This window comes from Mycteria americana, chromosome 23 (genome assembly GCF_035582795.1).
Source record: "Mycteria americana isolate JAX WOST 10 ecotype Jacksonville Zoo and Gardens chromosome 23, USCA_MyAme_1.0, whole genome shotgun sequence".
Classification (NCBI taxonomy): Eukaryota; Metazoa; Chordata; class Aves; order Ciconiiformes; family Ciconiidae; genus Mycteria; species Mycteria americana.
The window spans coordinates 3,960,889-3,974,736 of record NC_134387.1 but is presented as its reverse complement, the minus strand read 5'-3'; positions in this window follow the sequence as shown (position 1 = coordinate 3,974,736).

Sequence of the window (13,848 nt, the reverse complement as noted above, 5' to 3'; positions counted from 1 at the left end):
GGAAATATCATGTCTTTCCTTGACGTGATATCAGACGAGGCATTTTGACCATATTGACATTGAAAGTAATCAGAAATGTACTTTTCCACTCCATCAATGGAATTGTGTTCTTCGTGTGTCAGAGGACGTAAGAATCAATATATTAATACCACAAAGCAAACATTTTGACATTTGAAGTTGTTTAGTTTACAGTTTCTAATTTAAAATATTAGATTTGATCAGGCATATAAGAGATCCAGAAATTAGCATTCCTCCCCCAAACTTGGTCTTGTATAAGAAAGGAAGTTTTAAAACCTGAAATTTTGTATCAGCAGCTTCTTTTTGCTATACACTGAGAGCAATTTTTCCTTCCCTCTGCAGGGCAATCAGCAGAAAATAAAATAATGTCCATGTTGGGGAGATGTTTTTGGCCCTTAGGTAAGCTCTTGAAACATAACTGGGTGCACTCCTACTGCTGCAACGTGTGTTGGTTATAACCAACCACACAGGGAGAAACGTGTGTTGCTTATAACCCTCCATTCAAAACAGTTATTCTTTGGCACTGTAGGTTTTGGGCTAATAGGCCGAGGCAAAGAGCATCTCTACTGCTGCCAAATTAAAGGCATTTTACATCAGTTGTGCTCAAATGTAAATGACTTCACAAACGGTGAAGAAACACTGAGGTGAGCAAGTCTGGAGTGGTGAGGCAGTTTTCCTCATTAACTGTCTTACTCTCGGGCCCAGCAATTGCCTGTTTGACACCCAGATCGAGCGAGGCGTGGGGTCCTGCGGAAGATCTGCTTTAATTAAGCTTAACGGTGCAGTAAGGACAAGCTAATGGTGTGGCTGGATAGACACTGGGGAAGGTTTTTTCTGCAAGAATATTGCTTCGAATCCTCCCATCATGGTAACTGTCTGACTATCAGGGTGACTTCTGACTTAGAGGAGTGTTTCCATGTATTTATAAGCACAAAATACAGCGGCGGCAGCTCTCGTAGGCACCTGGGCTAACTGAGGAGGGATACTGGCATCTCAGCATGACTAACATCTTGTAAGCAGCGACAGCATTTTGCTTCTGTTTGTCAGAACCAGCATGCTTTTTGCCTCCAAGGTTGTAGTCTCAGAGGCATGGTATTAATCACTGAGGTGGTGGGGTGTGTGAGGTTATGCTTGAGGAGCACAACTGGTTCACCGAAGATGCGAAAAAAATTCTGTACTGTATTCAAGGCTATATTATTTCTAATGACCTTTTTGCAATAGGGGTGCATGCATATGTGGAAAAGGATGAAGAGAAACAAATACTTGTGTTCTAGTTAACTCAGTCCCCAGAAAGGGTTTGCAGGCATTGATAAGATCTAGGAGCAATCAGACCAGTAGGAAAATATTCGGTGCCAACCTTGCTGACAGTCAGCAAGACAGAAGGAAAAAGGAAAATGAGCCATAAATGCTTTCGTACACTACTCGGCTCACACTATGCCTAAAGGCAAGGTCTAACTCTGCCTATGGAGAGCTTCAAACCTCCAGTTAGTCTGGCTTCCAGCATCTTTCCCGGGAGGTGACTCCACAGTACAATACATTTGCAGCGACAGGGAGGTTGCATTTCTCTTTGTTTCATCCCATTACTTCCAGCTGTTATCTTTTACTATTTACTGAGTCCTGGCAATGTGTTTAGGTCCTTTGTGTCATTCTGCTGTGTCTCCTCTTCCTTTGGTGTCCAAATGGCTTTACCTGACCTGTGTGAGGTGGTGTTTGTTCTACTATCCTAATTAATTATGCTGACATGACTGGTGAAGGGGATGCCAAGCACTGTGGCATTAGCATTCAGAAGCATTTTCTCAGGATGAGAAAGGGCAGAGCACAGAAACAAAAGAAAGCTAAGAGATAATGAGGGAGTCTGTGACCTTTCGGAGGTCTCATTCCCAGAGACTCATGCATTATTTCAGCGACTGTGCAATTAACTCGTGTCATTACTGTACATGTGTGCAAAGCCTTCCGGGGAGGTCCCGTGGAACCAAAGGGAAAATAACAACTTTTTAGTAGGCTTGAAAACAGAAAGCTGGGGCTGAATTTTGCATATAACACTATTTGTCCTGAGGGCTTTGTTGTGCAGATATTACTATATAACCATGTGCAACAGCTCATTTCAAGAAAGTGGAAGCAATCTAACAGTTCTGTATGCAATATTTATTGTCATACGCTCTAAGAAAAATTCATTTGCATATGAGAGTCAATGAAGGCCGTAAAATAACATGCATCGACTGTAACCATCATTGTTGAATAAGTTAAAGTACCAAATGATTTATGAATGTTATTTGCCTTGATTAAAGGAGATGACGTTGGTTCCAGAGAGTGCTGCTCTTCAACAGCTTTCCTTCCTCAAACTTAATGCCACAGTACAAATTTTGCTGAGTGAGAGCAGGCATGATTATGAAACGCTTCTAGACTTGCTTCTGATTTGGTCTGATTTGAAAATCTCTAAGAGGGCAGCTCTGCCCATCATTATTCCAGTCTTCCTACCAATTCACCCCTGTCCCTTTTACCTCTGCCCATATCATACCGAGACAGTCGGTCCTTGGAGAAAGATCCTGGGTCTTTTGACTCTAATGTGCCTTCTCGAACATGATGATTTGTCTCAGTTGTCCTTTCAGTTCCTGATTTAACAAGTCTAGGCTGATAGGTTTTTGTTAGGGACTGTCTTTTTGTGCAATGTCTGTATGGTGGATGGTACAGGGGAGTTCTGGTACTACAGTTTGTTCTGGGGTGCTGTTGTTATCATAGTAACCCTCATCCTGGTCGTATAGACTTGTTTTGGGCAAGTCTCTTTACAACTGAGTTTTTCCTGAGCATACAGTACAGGTTTTAACATATTACCCACCTATAGTAGGTAATGCACTAAGCCACTGCCCTATTTCAGAAGAGAATGCCGCAAAACTTCTATTCCTGCATAAGGTCTGCCTTACTATTAGACTTAGGATAAACTCATAGGATTTCTGCCCTTTCTTGATATTTCTTTTAATTTGGAAAGTCTGGGTAAATATTGGCTCCACTGAAGGTGACAGAAAAAAACTTCAACTCACTTCGATGAAGCCAGGAGTTTATGCACACCATTTTGTCCTACGTTGTGCAGTGTTTTGAGATTTGGGAATGAAAATACAGAACAAGTGCAAAGCGGAGTATTTTTAAATGAAAACGAGCCAGAGAAAACTACTCTGCAGTGAATATAGTTTCCTTAAAGCAAAGTAGTATCAAAAATCATTCCGCTCAGGTCACTAATCTGATGGTTTGTGGCTGTGAAATTCTGCGGTTGAAAGAAGTTGGGGTCTCTGAGTGTCAAAAAATAGGTGATGATTTAAAAAACACAAACAGCAGCTGGTAACACTACTCTGATAAAAATCAAGTGGAAGACAGGCAGTTGATGCTGGACAGTGAATTGAAAGACTAATTTTGGATTTCCAACTGCTATTGCTGTTGAATTCTAATTCATTTATGTTTCTAGTACTGCTCTTGTTTAGATAATATAGAAAACTTGGCTGTGAGTTTTACATAGCAATTGCATTTATTCTGTGGTTACTTTTTTAACTGGTACCATAGTTACCACAGCAACAGTAAAATGGCTTAGTTATAATATGAAAACTTTCTTTACAGAAGCAAATCTGATAAAATGTCATGAACCATCTTGAAGAAATATGCATGTTCCAATAAAAATCAATCAATGTTTCTGGGGTTACTGTGGCAATGCATTAACAATTCTATAGTTAAGATGTTGTCGGTATCTCCCTTATAAATCTGCCATAGTTAGTCCTGCAACCAGCCCAAAATGTTGCATTGCCAGCTCTCAACTGGGGAATGATTAAAAAACCACACTCCAAAACAAATTGATTGCACTGAATGCAAAAAGAAGCAGCTCCTGTTACTTCCCCCCCAACATATATAGATATACCTGAGGACTGATGATAAAATGAAGGTTTGAGAAGGGTATTTTTTAAAATTCATGTTTCAGAAGCCTAGTTTAGTAAGCGGTAAAGAAGACACTTAGTAAGATGTGCCACTCCGGAGCAGAACAAGGGTCTCCCTTGCGTGGCACCTTGCTGCAGGCATGGCTGGTGCTGGATGCCCAGCTTTGTACATGAAACCCATCAATAACCATTGACTGCCATGGGTATCTATACGGCTCCCATTTCAATGTCGGATACTCTCAAGGCTTTCAGTGTGCTTATCCTTTTAATACTAAGCCAGGCAGAGCAGCAGTGCTGTTATTTCTGTTATACAGATGACGTGTGGGCGAATTACCCGCAGATTTTTCTTTTTATCTCCCAATAATTGGTTCACGCTGTGAATATGGAGAGTTTATATACCTTTGTCTTCTCAACCCATCACCTTCCCAAAGGCAAAAATACACAATAGCATTTTTATAGCTAAATAGTGGGTAGGAGGGGGAGGAAGGTTGAGGTTATTCTGCCACTGAGGTATTACTGCTCAGAGTACTATACTCTGCTTGGAAGCTGCTGAGTTTTTCTGCCGCCTGTTCCCATGCGGTTAGTCACAGCTCTGCCATAAATACAGGAAATTAATCTATATATTTCCATCCAAAGATGAGAAATTCAATTAAAAATCTGGTTGCTGAGAGCCACGGCTGAGAAGCACAAGAGGTGCCCTGTCTGTAAAAAATCCTCACGGACCCAGCAAAGCCACATCTGACACACATCTGGAAAGCAGTTACGCTGAAATAAACCCCTAACTCTGTTATCCTGTATTTCCAGCCAGAATTCTCGACACCAGTATTTTCACTTGATAGCGATGTGTGTTGGGATTGATTTTAATGAAGTCGCTAGTTAGGAAGAGACAGTTTTATACCAACAATGTACCGATTAGTAGGACTGGTGTACAGTTTAATGGGAGCAAAATTTAGGTTTAATGGGAGCTTTTTCTGAACGAGACCTCTGTGACAACACAACACACAAGCTGCCCCTAAGGTTTTGAAAACCTTCTCAAACGTGTCTTGCCTGTTAGAGTATGATTAAAAATGTGGAGCATTAAAGCAAGCATTAGGAAGAAATACAGTTCTAAGGAAAACCAGAGAAATTCTTATCAGAGAGTATACTGAGGCAGCTGGATATCTTTGTGTGAGAAAAAAACACTTACAATCCTCTGAGATAATCAGTTATGTGGAGACCTGAGTGTCTCTAGATTCAGTCGTCTTCCTGCTTAAGAAAGGAGGACACTGCTTAATGGATCGATGGGAACAGAGAGGCCATTTCGTGGGACATAATCACACCTTGTGGAAGGCGTGGGAAACGTGCACCTTCAAGCCCTTTCCTCACTAATGGCAGATGCCATTCCCTGTGTAATTCAGCACAGAGGAGTGTCTTGTGAAAGCAGGAGCAGAGTCGTTACAGGCTGAGCCGCTGACAGCCCACGCGCCGTGCCGTGCCCACCGCCTCGTGTCCCGTCCCCCTCGGAGGGTGCGAGAGGGGCGAGTCCGTTTGATTCCCCGAGGGTCCGTGTACCGACAAAAGCCGACCTCTGCTCGGCAGAGCCGCGTGGTCGCTAGGGTCACGGCAATGACTCAGAGGAACAGGCTGGCCAGCAACTTTATTAACTGGCGAATTCCACAAACGGACAAACTTAACGAACCGGCCAGCTCAACGAACGAACAGAGGCGATTTGGCCATGGAGCTATTTTCCGGGCAACCCGTCACACTTTATTCCAAACTTGCGTAGATTGGAAGAGCAGAGGAAGAGAGAAGCGAGAAAAGGAAAGGAAAAGAGAGGAGGAAAGAGAAAGAAAAAGTATCCCCACCCTTGGATCCCGCGACGACGATGACAGGCGTGGCGATCCTCCAGTGGTGGGCGTGGGCGGGTCCCTGCAGGGCGTGTCTTTTACAAGCTAATCCCCGCCTCCAGGCACGCCCCTTCGGGACTGACATGGTTCTTGTTCTAGAAAGTTCTCCATCTTCTGCGCAGGCGCTGGGGGAGGGGGGCGGTCGCGAGGGGTCTCTCGGGCGGTCGCGAGCCCCTTCCTCGCATCAACCCTGTGTGGCCTCTGGCCGGACGTGGTCAGGTCCGGCGGAGCCCGGAACCGCGCGTCCTCCGACGCGCCCTCCACGTCCCGCGCGTCCCGCTCTCCCCCACCCCACCCCCCCACCCCGTGCTCGCCGCCCTGCCGTCTCCATGCAAATAGCGCCTCGCCTCGCCACAATGTGTGAGACATTAACTCTTTGAAAGTGTCTCCTAATGTGTGAGACATTAACCCTTTCAGTCTCTCCTAATGCGTGAGACATTAACTCTTTGAAAGTCTCTCCCAATGTGTGAGACATTAACTCTTTGAAAGTCTCTCCCAACGTGTGAGACATTAACCCTTTCAGTCTCCCAATGTGTGAGACATTAACTCTTTGAAAGTCTCTCCCAATGTGTGAGACATTAACCCTTTCAGTCTCTCACAAGGTTTGAGACATTAACTCTTTGAAAGTCTCTCCCAACGTGTGAGACATTAACCCTTTCAGTCTCAATGTGTGAGACATTAACTCTTTGAGAGTCTCTCCCAATGTGTGAGACATTAACCCTTTCAGTCTCTCACAAGGTTTGAGACATTAACTCTTTGAAAGTCTCTCCCAACGTGTGAGACATTAACCCTTTCAGTCTCTCCCAATGTGTGAGACATTAACCCTTTCAGTCTCTCGCACCTCGGACTCAAGGAGAGAGCCCGTCCAGCGGCAGATGGCAAAACGCTGCCCACAGCAATTGGCAAGGCCCTAAGGATCCACTATATTTGGTGACCCTCGTAATGTGGATTTGAGGTCTGAGCTGCGGACAGGGGGTAATTCATCAGAATACCTGTGCTCCTTGACAGCTACAATGAGGACTCTGTCAAGGTAGATACCGGCTTACGGGCACACCGATGGCGTGTATTTAATCAAGGGCGTAGCAGTTTGGATTTTCTTGTTCTGCTACAGAATATGATTGCAGAGTTGTGAATGGGTAGCTGCATGAGTCATATCAGCCTTTCTATTCTATCTAGATATCAGCTATAATTATATTTTTCACTATCTATCTGGCTAGATTATAACTGATTAATAGCTATCTAACCTAGCCAAATTATCTATAGTCCAGTCTTTTTACACGAGCTGTTAAAATCTAATTTGATCTGGTTACTGGTGAGGGATCTTAATTTAATATGTAATATATTTTTACTTTTTTTCTGTTTTAAAATGCAAAACTCAAGATGAAGATTTGGATTTTTTTTTACTGTACTTTTCCTTCAGGCATGGACTCAACATTTTTCAAGCAACCTCAGAAAAGCTTTTTGTTTAGGGACTTGTTTGAATACTTAAAATGAAAAATAATTTATTTCATTTGGTTAGTGTGAATGGAGTGTACTCTTTCGATGCCAGCTGGCAGAATTAGGTAGCTGGGGAAGGGATTGTGTACTGCAGTACCTAAAAGGAAGATGAAGATTTCTTTGATTTCTACAGCAGGGATATAATTCAACTATTCAACTTGATCAAGGAAAACTAGATCAACTAAATTTGCTAGTTTTTTTAGAGTAATTTTTATGAATCTCCAGTTTTACAGCTGGTAGGTACATTTTCATTCCCATGAGATCTGCTTTTGAGACTGAACTTTGGTAGCGTGAGTCTGAGAGTAAAATTGGATTTCAAGGCATGCTGCTGTCAAAATGCCCTCTTTCTTTGGCGAACCTACACACAGTGATCATGAAAAGAAATTTTCAGCCTAGCCAGAATGTGACACCTGAAGTAATTACCAGCTGTGCGGGTCTGGGGTTAACCTGAGGACAGTTCATTAGATATGCAGAGCAGTGCAAACAAGCAGCAAAAGGAAGAATGAAATATATCAGAAAAATGGTTTCTGGGCTCTGCTGTGTCTTTTAAAATGAATGAGTTCCTACCCCAGTCTCCCAGTACAAGGGATGTTGTCGTGGTTTAACCCCAGTCAGCAACCAGGCACCACCCAGCCGCTCGTCCACCCTCCAGCACCCGCTGACCGATGCCCAGCCCGTGCCCAAGCAGCGATTGCTGCCCGCTGGGCAAGTCCCCTCGGTTTCCATACCGAGCATGACGCCATATGGTATGGAATAGCCCCTTGGGCAGTTTGGGCCAGCTGTCCTGGCTGTGCCCCCTCCCAGCTTCTTGTGCATCTCCTCGCTGGCAGAGCATGGGAAGCTGAAAAGTTCTTGGCTTACTATAAACGCTGCTTAGCAGCAACTAAAACATCAGTGTGTTATCACATTATTCTCATGCTAAATCCAAAACACAGCAGTATACCTGCTACTAGGAAGAAAATTAAGTCTATGCCAGCCGAAACCAGGACAGATGCTAAAATAGAGCTATGTATGCAGGTCGTTGAAGGAAGGCTCGAGCATCAGATCTGGGGGCTTGGGTCGTACTAACAACTCCTGTTACGCCCTGATACATCAGACACAGACCTAAAGCTGGGCGGGTTCCACCAAGCATCACACCTAAGTGTGTCCTGTTGGGTATTGCTAGCCAAATATCTCCCCCCTCCTCCCTCCCACCTTCCAATGTGAACACAGTCTCAGTGTGAATAAAATGACATGCACTGGCAAGCAGATAAAAATCTAGTGAACGTTGGCTAACATCATGCTGAGCAGCATGCATTTGCATACGCCTTGGCAACTCTCCTGTCCGTGATTATTTGTGAGTTTTGGGGTTACTTTGCTCTTTGCCTATGTTTCAGTATTAACAGCCAGACGTTGTACATTAGAGATATGGTGTGGACTCTTTATGTGTTCTTTGCTACCCTTCATCTCCTTGCTGAATAAAACCAGTGCACATGCTTAAAGTATTTCCAGCATCTCAGTGTCATGTCATGGACAGGAAAGAAAGGAATTAAAAAGACCGTATTTCCCTATGCCATAGGTGTTGTATAGAGATTTGCTCATGAGCAGCTACGGATAGAAGGATGTATATGAATGCATTGTCATCATCGCAGGCATGTCATACGCTAACCTCTTAACAAAAATACAAGAGTTAACATATCTGTCCCTACAAGGACAGTAAAGCTGCATGCAGTGCAGTAACTGTCTGGAAGGTTTGCGGAGGGGACGTCACCAGCATTCAGCATAAATGGCTAAAGTCCTTTTGCATGAGAGAGAGTTTGGAGGAAATGAGAAGGGCAGTTGCATTCCCTACAGAGCAGAGAGTTTATTTTCAGAGGCAGGTCTCAAAAGCATGGCCCCTGTTAGAGTTCTCTCACCTGCAGCTGAGACACTAAATGCAAATGTAACTGCCTTTGTAAAAGCAAATAAGGGTTTCTCTGGAGATAGCGTATTGTTCTCAGCAGCAGGAAAAGCAGCAAATATTCTGAAGAACTAGTAAAATCCTGGAATGGGATTTGAAGTGAAGGATTCTTTTTGTTCTCTCTTTTTTTTTTTTTTGGCTGACCTTCCTAGGTGAATCGCTGATGACTGCTGTCAGTGCTACCCCTAAGCTTCTTAGTCAGATATGAAAGTAGCCCTTTAATTAAGTCAGCTCTTTGCGGTGTACATACTAAAACCAGCTATTTGCTAAACTTTTTCCGGCCCTGTTATTGTTTCTTAATAACATAACACAGTCACAAATGGCAGCCAACTTCAACCTCACCTCTCTGAAATGATATTGATTTTACCTATGATCCACCTGGGGCTGTTGGCAATTAGCACTTTGTCTTCAATAGCTGCACCTCCCAGAAGGTGTGTCAGTGCCTTTAAAAGCCCCATCAGTGCTCAGGGCAAGCCTGGTTTGCCATTTCTGAAGTATGTGGCTAGCTTGGAGAAAGAGGAATTGAGGAAATATTACTGGAGGAAAAAGTGACCAAAAAATCTCCTCTTAATTTAGTATCTTCTGCTATTTGGTGGAAAATACCAACTTAAGTTGCTTAAATGCAGTAAGTTTGCTTGTGGAGCATGCGAGTGCTGTCTCTGGAGTAATATTACAAGACTGGAAATCCTTTCACCTTCTCCTGAAGTCTCCGGTCCTCGTGCTTAGAGTCTCAGTGGGAACAACTGCTTAAACCTGGCTATTACTGCATTTTTTATGTCTTCCCATTATCTCTAAAGCTGATGGAATAAAAGAAATAAAATAATTTCTAGAAGGTAATTACATCTTACTGGGATATTTGAAAGGCTGCCTAATTCATTAAGTCCTACTCCAAAGTATTCCAAACTACATAAAAAAAAATCCCATCCAATGCTCTTCTTGAGTAGGATTCACGTGAAGGTTTCTAACATCTCTAATCTGTCTTGAGTGCCTTAGTGTCGTGCCATTTTGTGCCCATGATTTATAAAGCTGAGTAGACATAAAACCTTAACCAATACATATTTACCATTTTACAGCAGGCATTGTCCCTCTTAGCCCAGCATCCCCTTAAAAAAACCTCTCTTTTAAATCCAGTTTGGGGAGAAATAACAACTTTTACAACATTTACTTTTTCATCAGGCAGAACTGTCTTCCAGCAGCTCTACTCCTGAGGTGCATCTGTAATATAATGTGGAAGCAGTTTAAGCTATGTGAATTGAAAATTCAAGTGTTTAATTATTTCAGTGAAGCATGCTAATTATAGATATTTGTGGTCTTGCTCATTGCACAGCAGAATTTCTTTTATTAAGAACAGCTACAACTTGGAGAAACTCCATTTATTTTCTCTGAGGGCTTAGAGGACATTTTCAAACAGAAATGTAGATAGTAACTGAATGTGTTATAATACAAATGTTTTGAGGTAAATAGCCTGTTTACTTAAATGTCATCAAAGCATTTGTTGCATCAACAAATCCTCAAGAGTTTTCATTTTTCATATACATTTTAATACATATAAAACAAGCATAAATTTGCAGTTTAAGACACACTCCCACAGCACCAGGGCTCTTTTGCTCTGTAATTGTCTCTCTTAAATGACAAGTGTGAAATATGTAGTGCTCTCCTAAATTATACCTTGCAGATTATTCTGTCAATTTGCTCACATATTTGTAGTCCTTTTTATTATTATTTTAAAAAGAAAGTCTTTTTCCTTCATCTTCACAATCTCTGTGGGTCAAATGCAGTGTCTTCCTTTCTAGTGCTTTACATCTGCTTGGAAAAAACAAGTATCATGCCTAGTGAAATATCTTTGTTTTAAAGCAAAATATTCAATAAGGTGGAAACAATGTAAAGATTATTAGCTCTTTTAAGTTGATTTTAATAATTAGTGATTTTAAGATTAGTGACTTAATTATGTTTAAGAGCAGGCTCTTCCAACAACCAACCGTAGCCTGTCATCGTGGGCTGGCAACCTGCACAATTAAGCTGCAATTTTTCATGCGCCAGAATGTGCAGATTGAAAATAAGCAGCCGATTAATTTAGATTTCCGTGTCACAGGTGTAGCTGTTTGTTTTGGTAGCTCTTTAGTCAGATGACTTTCATTTCTACAAATAACTCTACCCTTTTAATAATCAAACCTCTTCTTAGTATTCATTTTGATTCAAACTGTGACAGTGTTGGATTCCTTGATACCTAGGGAAAGACACGCAGATAATATAGATGCTATCATGTCCATCCGTCACTCTCCCTTAAAGGGCTGGGGATATGACAAATTGGATCTCTCCATAGTTGTTTATGGTTCAGCTTCTTGCTTTCTGCCAGCTCTTCTACACTCTTGATTCATACTCATTTTGATTTCTGTCTTGCACATCTGTGAGTAATTGCTTCACCAGGCAGTCACCTTTATAAGCCATGTGACCAAAATCTTAATTTTCATATTTTCAATTTTCACTCATCCCTTGAATTTTCTTCCTCTTAGAAGTACTTGCACGCGTTCACTGGTATGAAACTTGGGCATGAGTGATTGGAGAATGCTCTTTTTGGCTTGTCTTTTATTTTGGGTGGTTTTTTGCTTAATTTAATTCTTCTGTCACGTTGCACATAGAGACACCAGCACACAGGCCACCAGGGACGACGGTGGCACCTTGGGAAGTGCTCTGGATTCCCCCGTGTTGCTTGGCTGATTGCATTATCTTAGCGGTGGAGTGAGAAACAGTAGAGCACAAGCCCTTTGGGGAATCACTGAATGCCTTCACACCAGCTAATTTATTGTTAACAGCGTATCATTGCTCAACCTGGGTATTTGTCTATGCTAATTCTTTTACATGAAGAATTACTGTCATGGTGGTATAGCTAACAGGAGGCACTTCAGCAGTTTTATTCTCCTCATCCCGAGTCTTGCCAATCGTGATAAGATATTGCTTTGGAATTAAGAGAGCCCAGTTTCAATACCTAGCGGAGAATATGAGACTCAAAGTGCTTTTTTCTTTAGCACGCATATTCTTGGGACGCACTTCTTTGGTCTCTGCAAGGCAATGAGGCTGCTCACATACCCTCATTCGTGGTCAAATAGCTAATTTTTCCTCGCTATTCACTTGAATGTGTTATAGATCAGAAATCTTTAAAGAGGCCCCGCTAAGTGACTTTCCAAGAAAGCTAAAACTGCATCTGTGTGCCTGTTCAAAGGACTGAGTGAAGGTTTGGGGCAAGCAGCTGCTTTGAAAAGGATGCATGGCCAGAATCCTGAATGCTCTGGTCTTATTTTCATGACATTCAAAAAGCCACCTTACCCATGTATCCAGGCAGCTGTGGCTTTAAGTTATGCTCTTAATTGCCTTTCACTAATATCTGTTTCCCTTCCTTGCAATGACTTCTTGCCTGACCTTGGATTGGTCCAAAGGGTTAGATCCAAACGAATTTGTCCAACACATACCTCGGGCTGCTAGTGAAACCCCCAGCTCCCGCAGGCTTAGCGGTCATCGCACCACGAAATTATGGAAACTCGTTCTGCTTTTGTGAACTGAGAAGCATGAGTGGCTGCAATCTGAGACCAAAGTCCTGTTTAAATGTGGCATGGGAGAACACTTAACACGTACTTCCTGTGGATTGCAAAGATGACTCGAACGACAGCAATATTTGCTATTAAAATTAACAGTCTGTAATGGCATTATTACTGTCCAAATAGAGATATGAAGATAATTGCAGTCTCTATCGTCTGTCTGTGAGTGGAGCTCAGTTAAAATGACTTTGCATGTCAAAAATGAGAAGAAAATGGGATTAGCACCCTGAACACAAGCAAGGCCAGGCAGACTAGATGGCTCTGCAAGAAAGTTTTGTGTTGAATTTTCTGCCTGTGACAGAATCCCTGTATGAGCTTGGAGAAGTCACCTCTGCTCCTTGTATCTCTTGCTCTAGAACTAAGATGATTCTATTTTACCAGACAGGATAAACTGCAAATGCAGTTTAAGTGTCAAAGCCAGATTTTTCTTCGCAGTCCCCATATTTTCAAATAACTCTGAGTGATTGTAATGGCTACACTTGATTAATAGATATTCTTCCCTCTCCCTGGCAACAACTTGCATATAAACTTTGCTTTGTATCGAATTTTGCTTTGAACAGCCTTGGGAATCCTTGCAGCAGGGAAGGTCTTCAGGAAAGTCTCTTCAGGATAAATAAAAATAAGTGTGGGACTAGGCATGCAAGCTTAATTAAATTCAATCAGCTGGTAGTTTGTCTTCTCCTCTTCATGCAGCCCTGTATTTAAGATTGATACATGTTTGGGTAGCATGAACCCAATTATAGCTGCATTTTAAAAACAGCAACAGTTGACTTTCTCCAGGTGAGCCTTGTGGGGTTTTTTTTCTCATCAGGGTCTAATTTCAGCCAAACAGCACAGAGCAGCTCTACCATAGATCAAGATGCTCTGCCATTACCTATATTTCATGGTGTCAGTACAATGACAGCCACAGTCTGCAGAGCTGTCACTCGAGTCTGTGCCGTCAGCCTGTATTCTGCAAGGTTATGCTCTGTCTTAAATTAACATTACTTTCTGTTGGT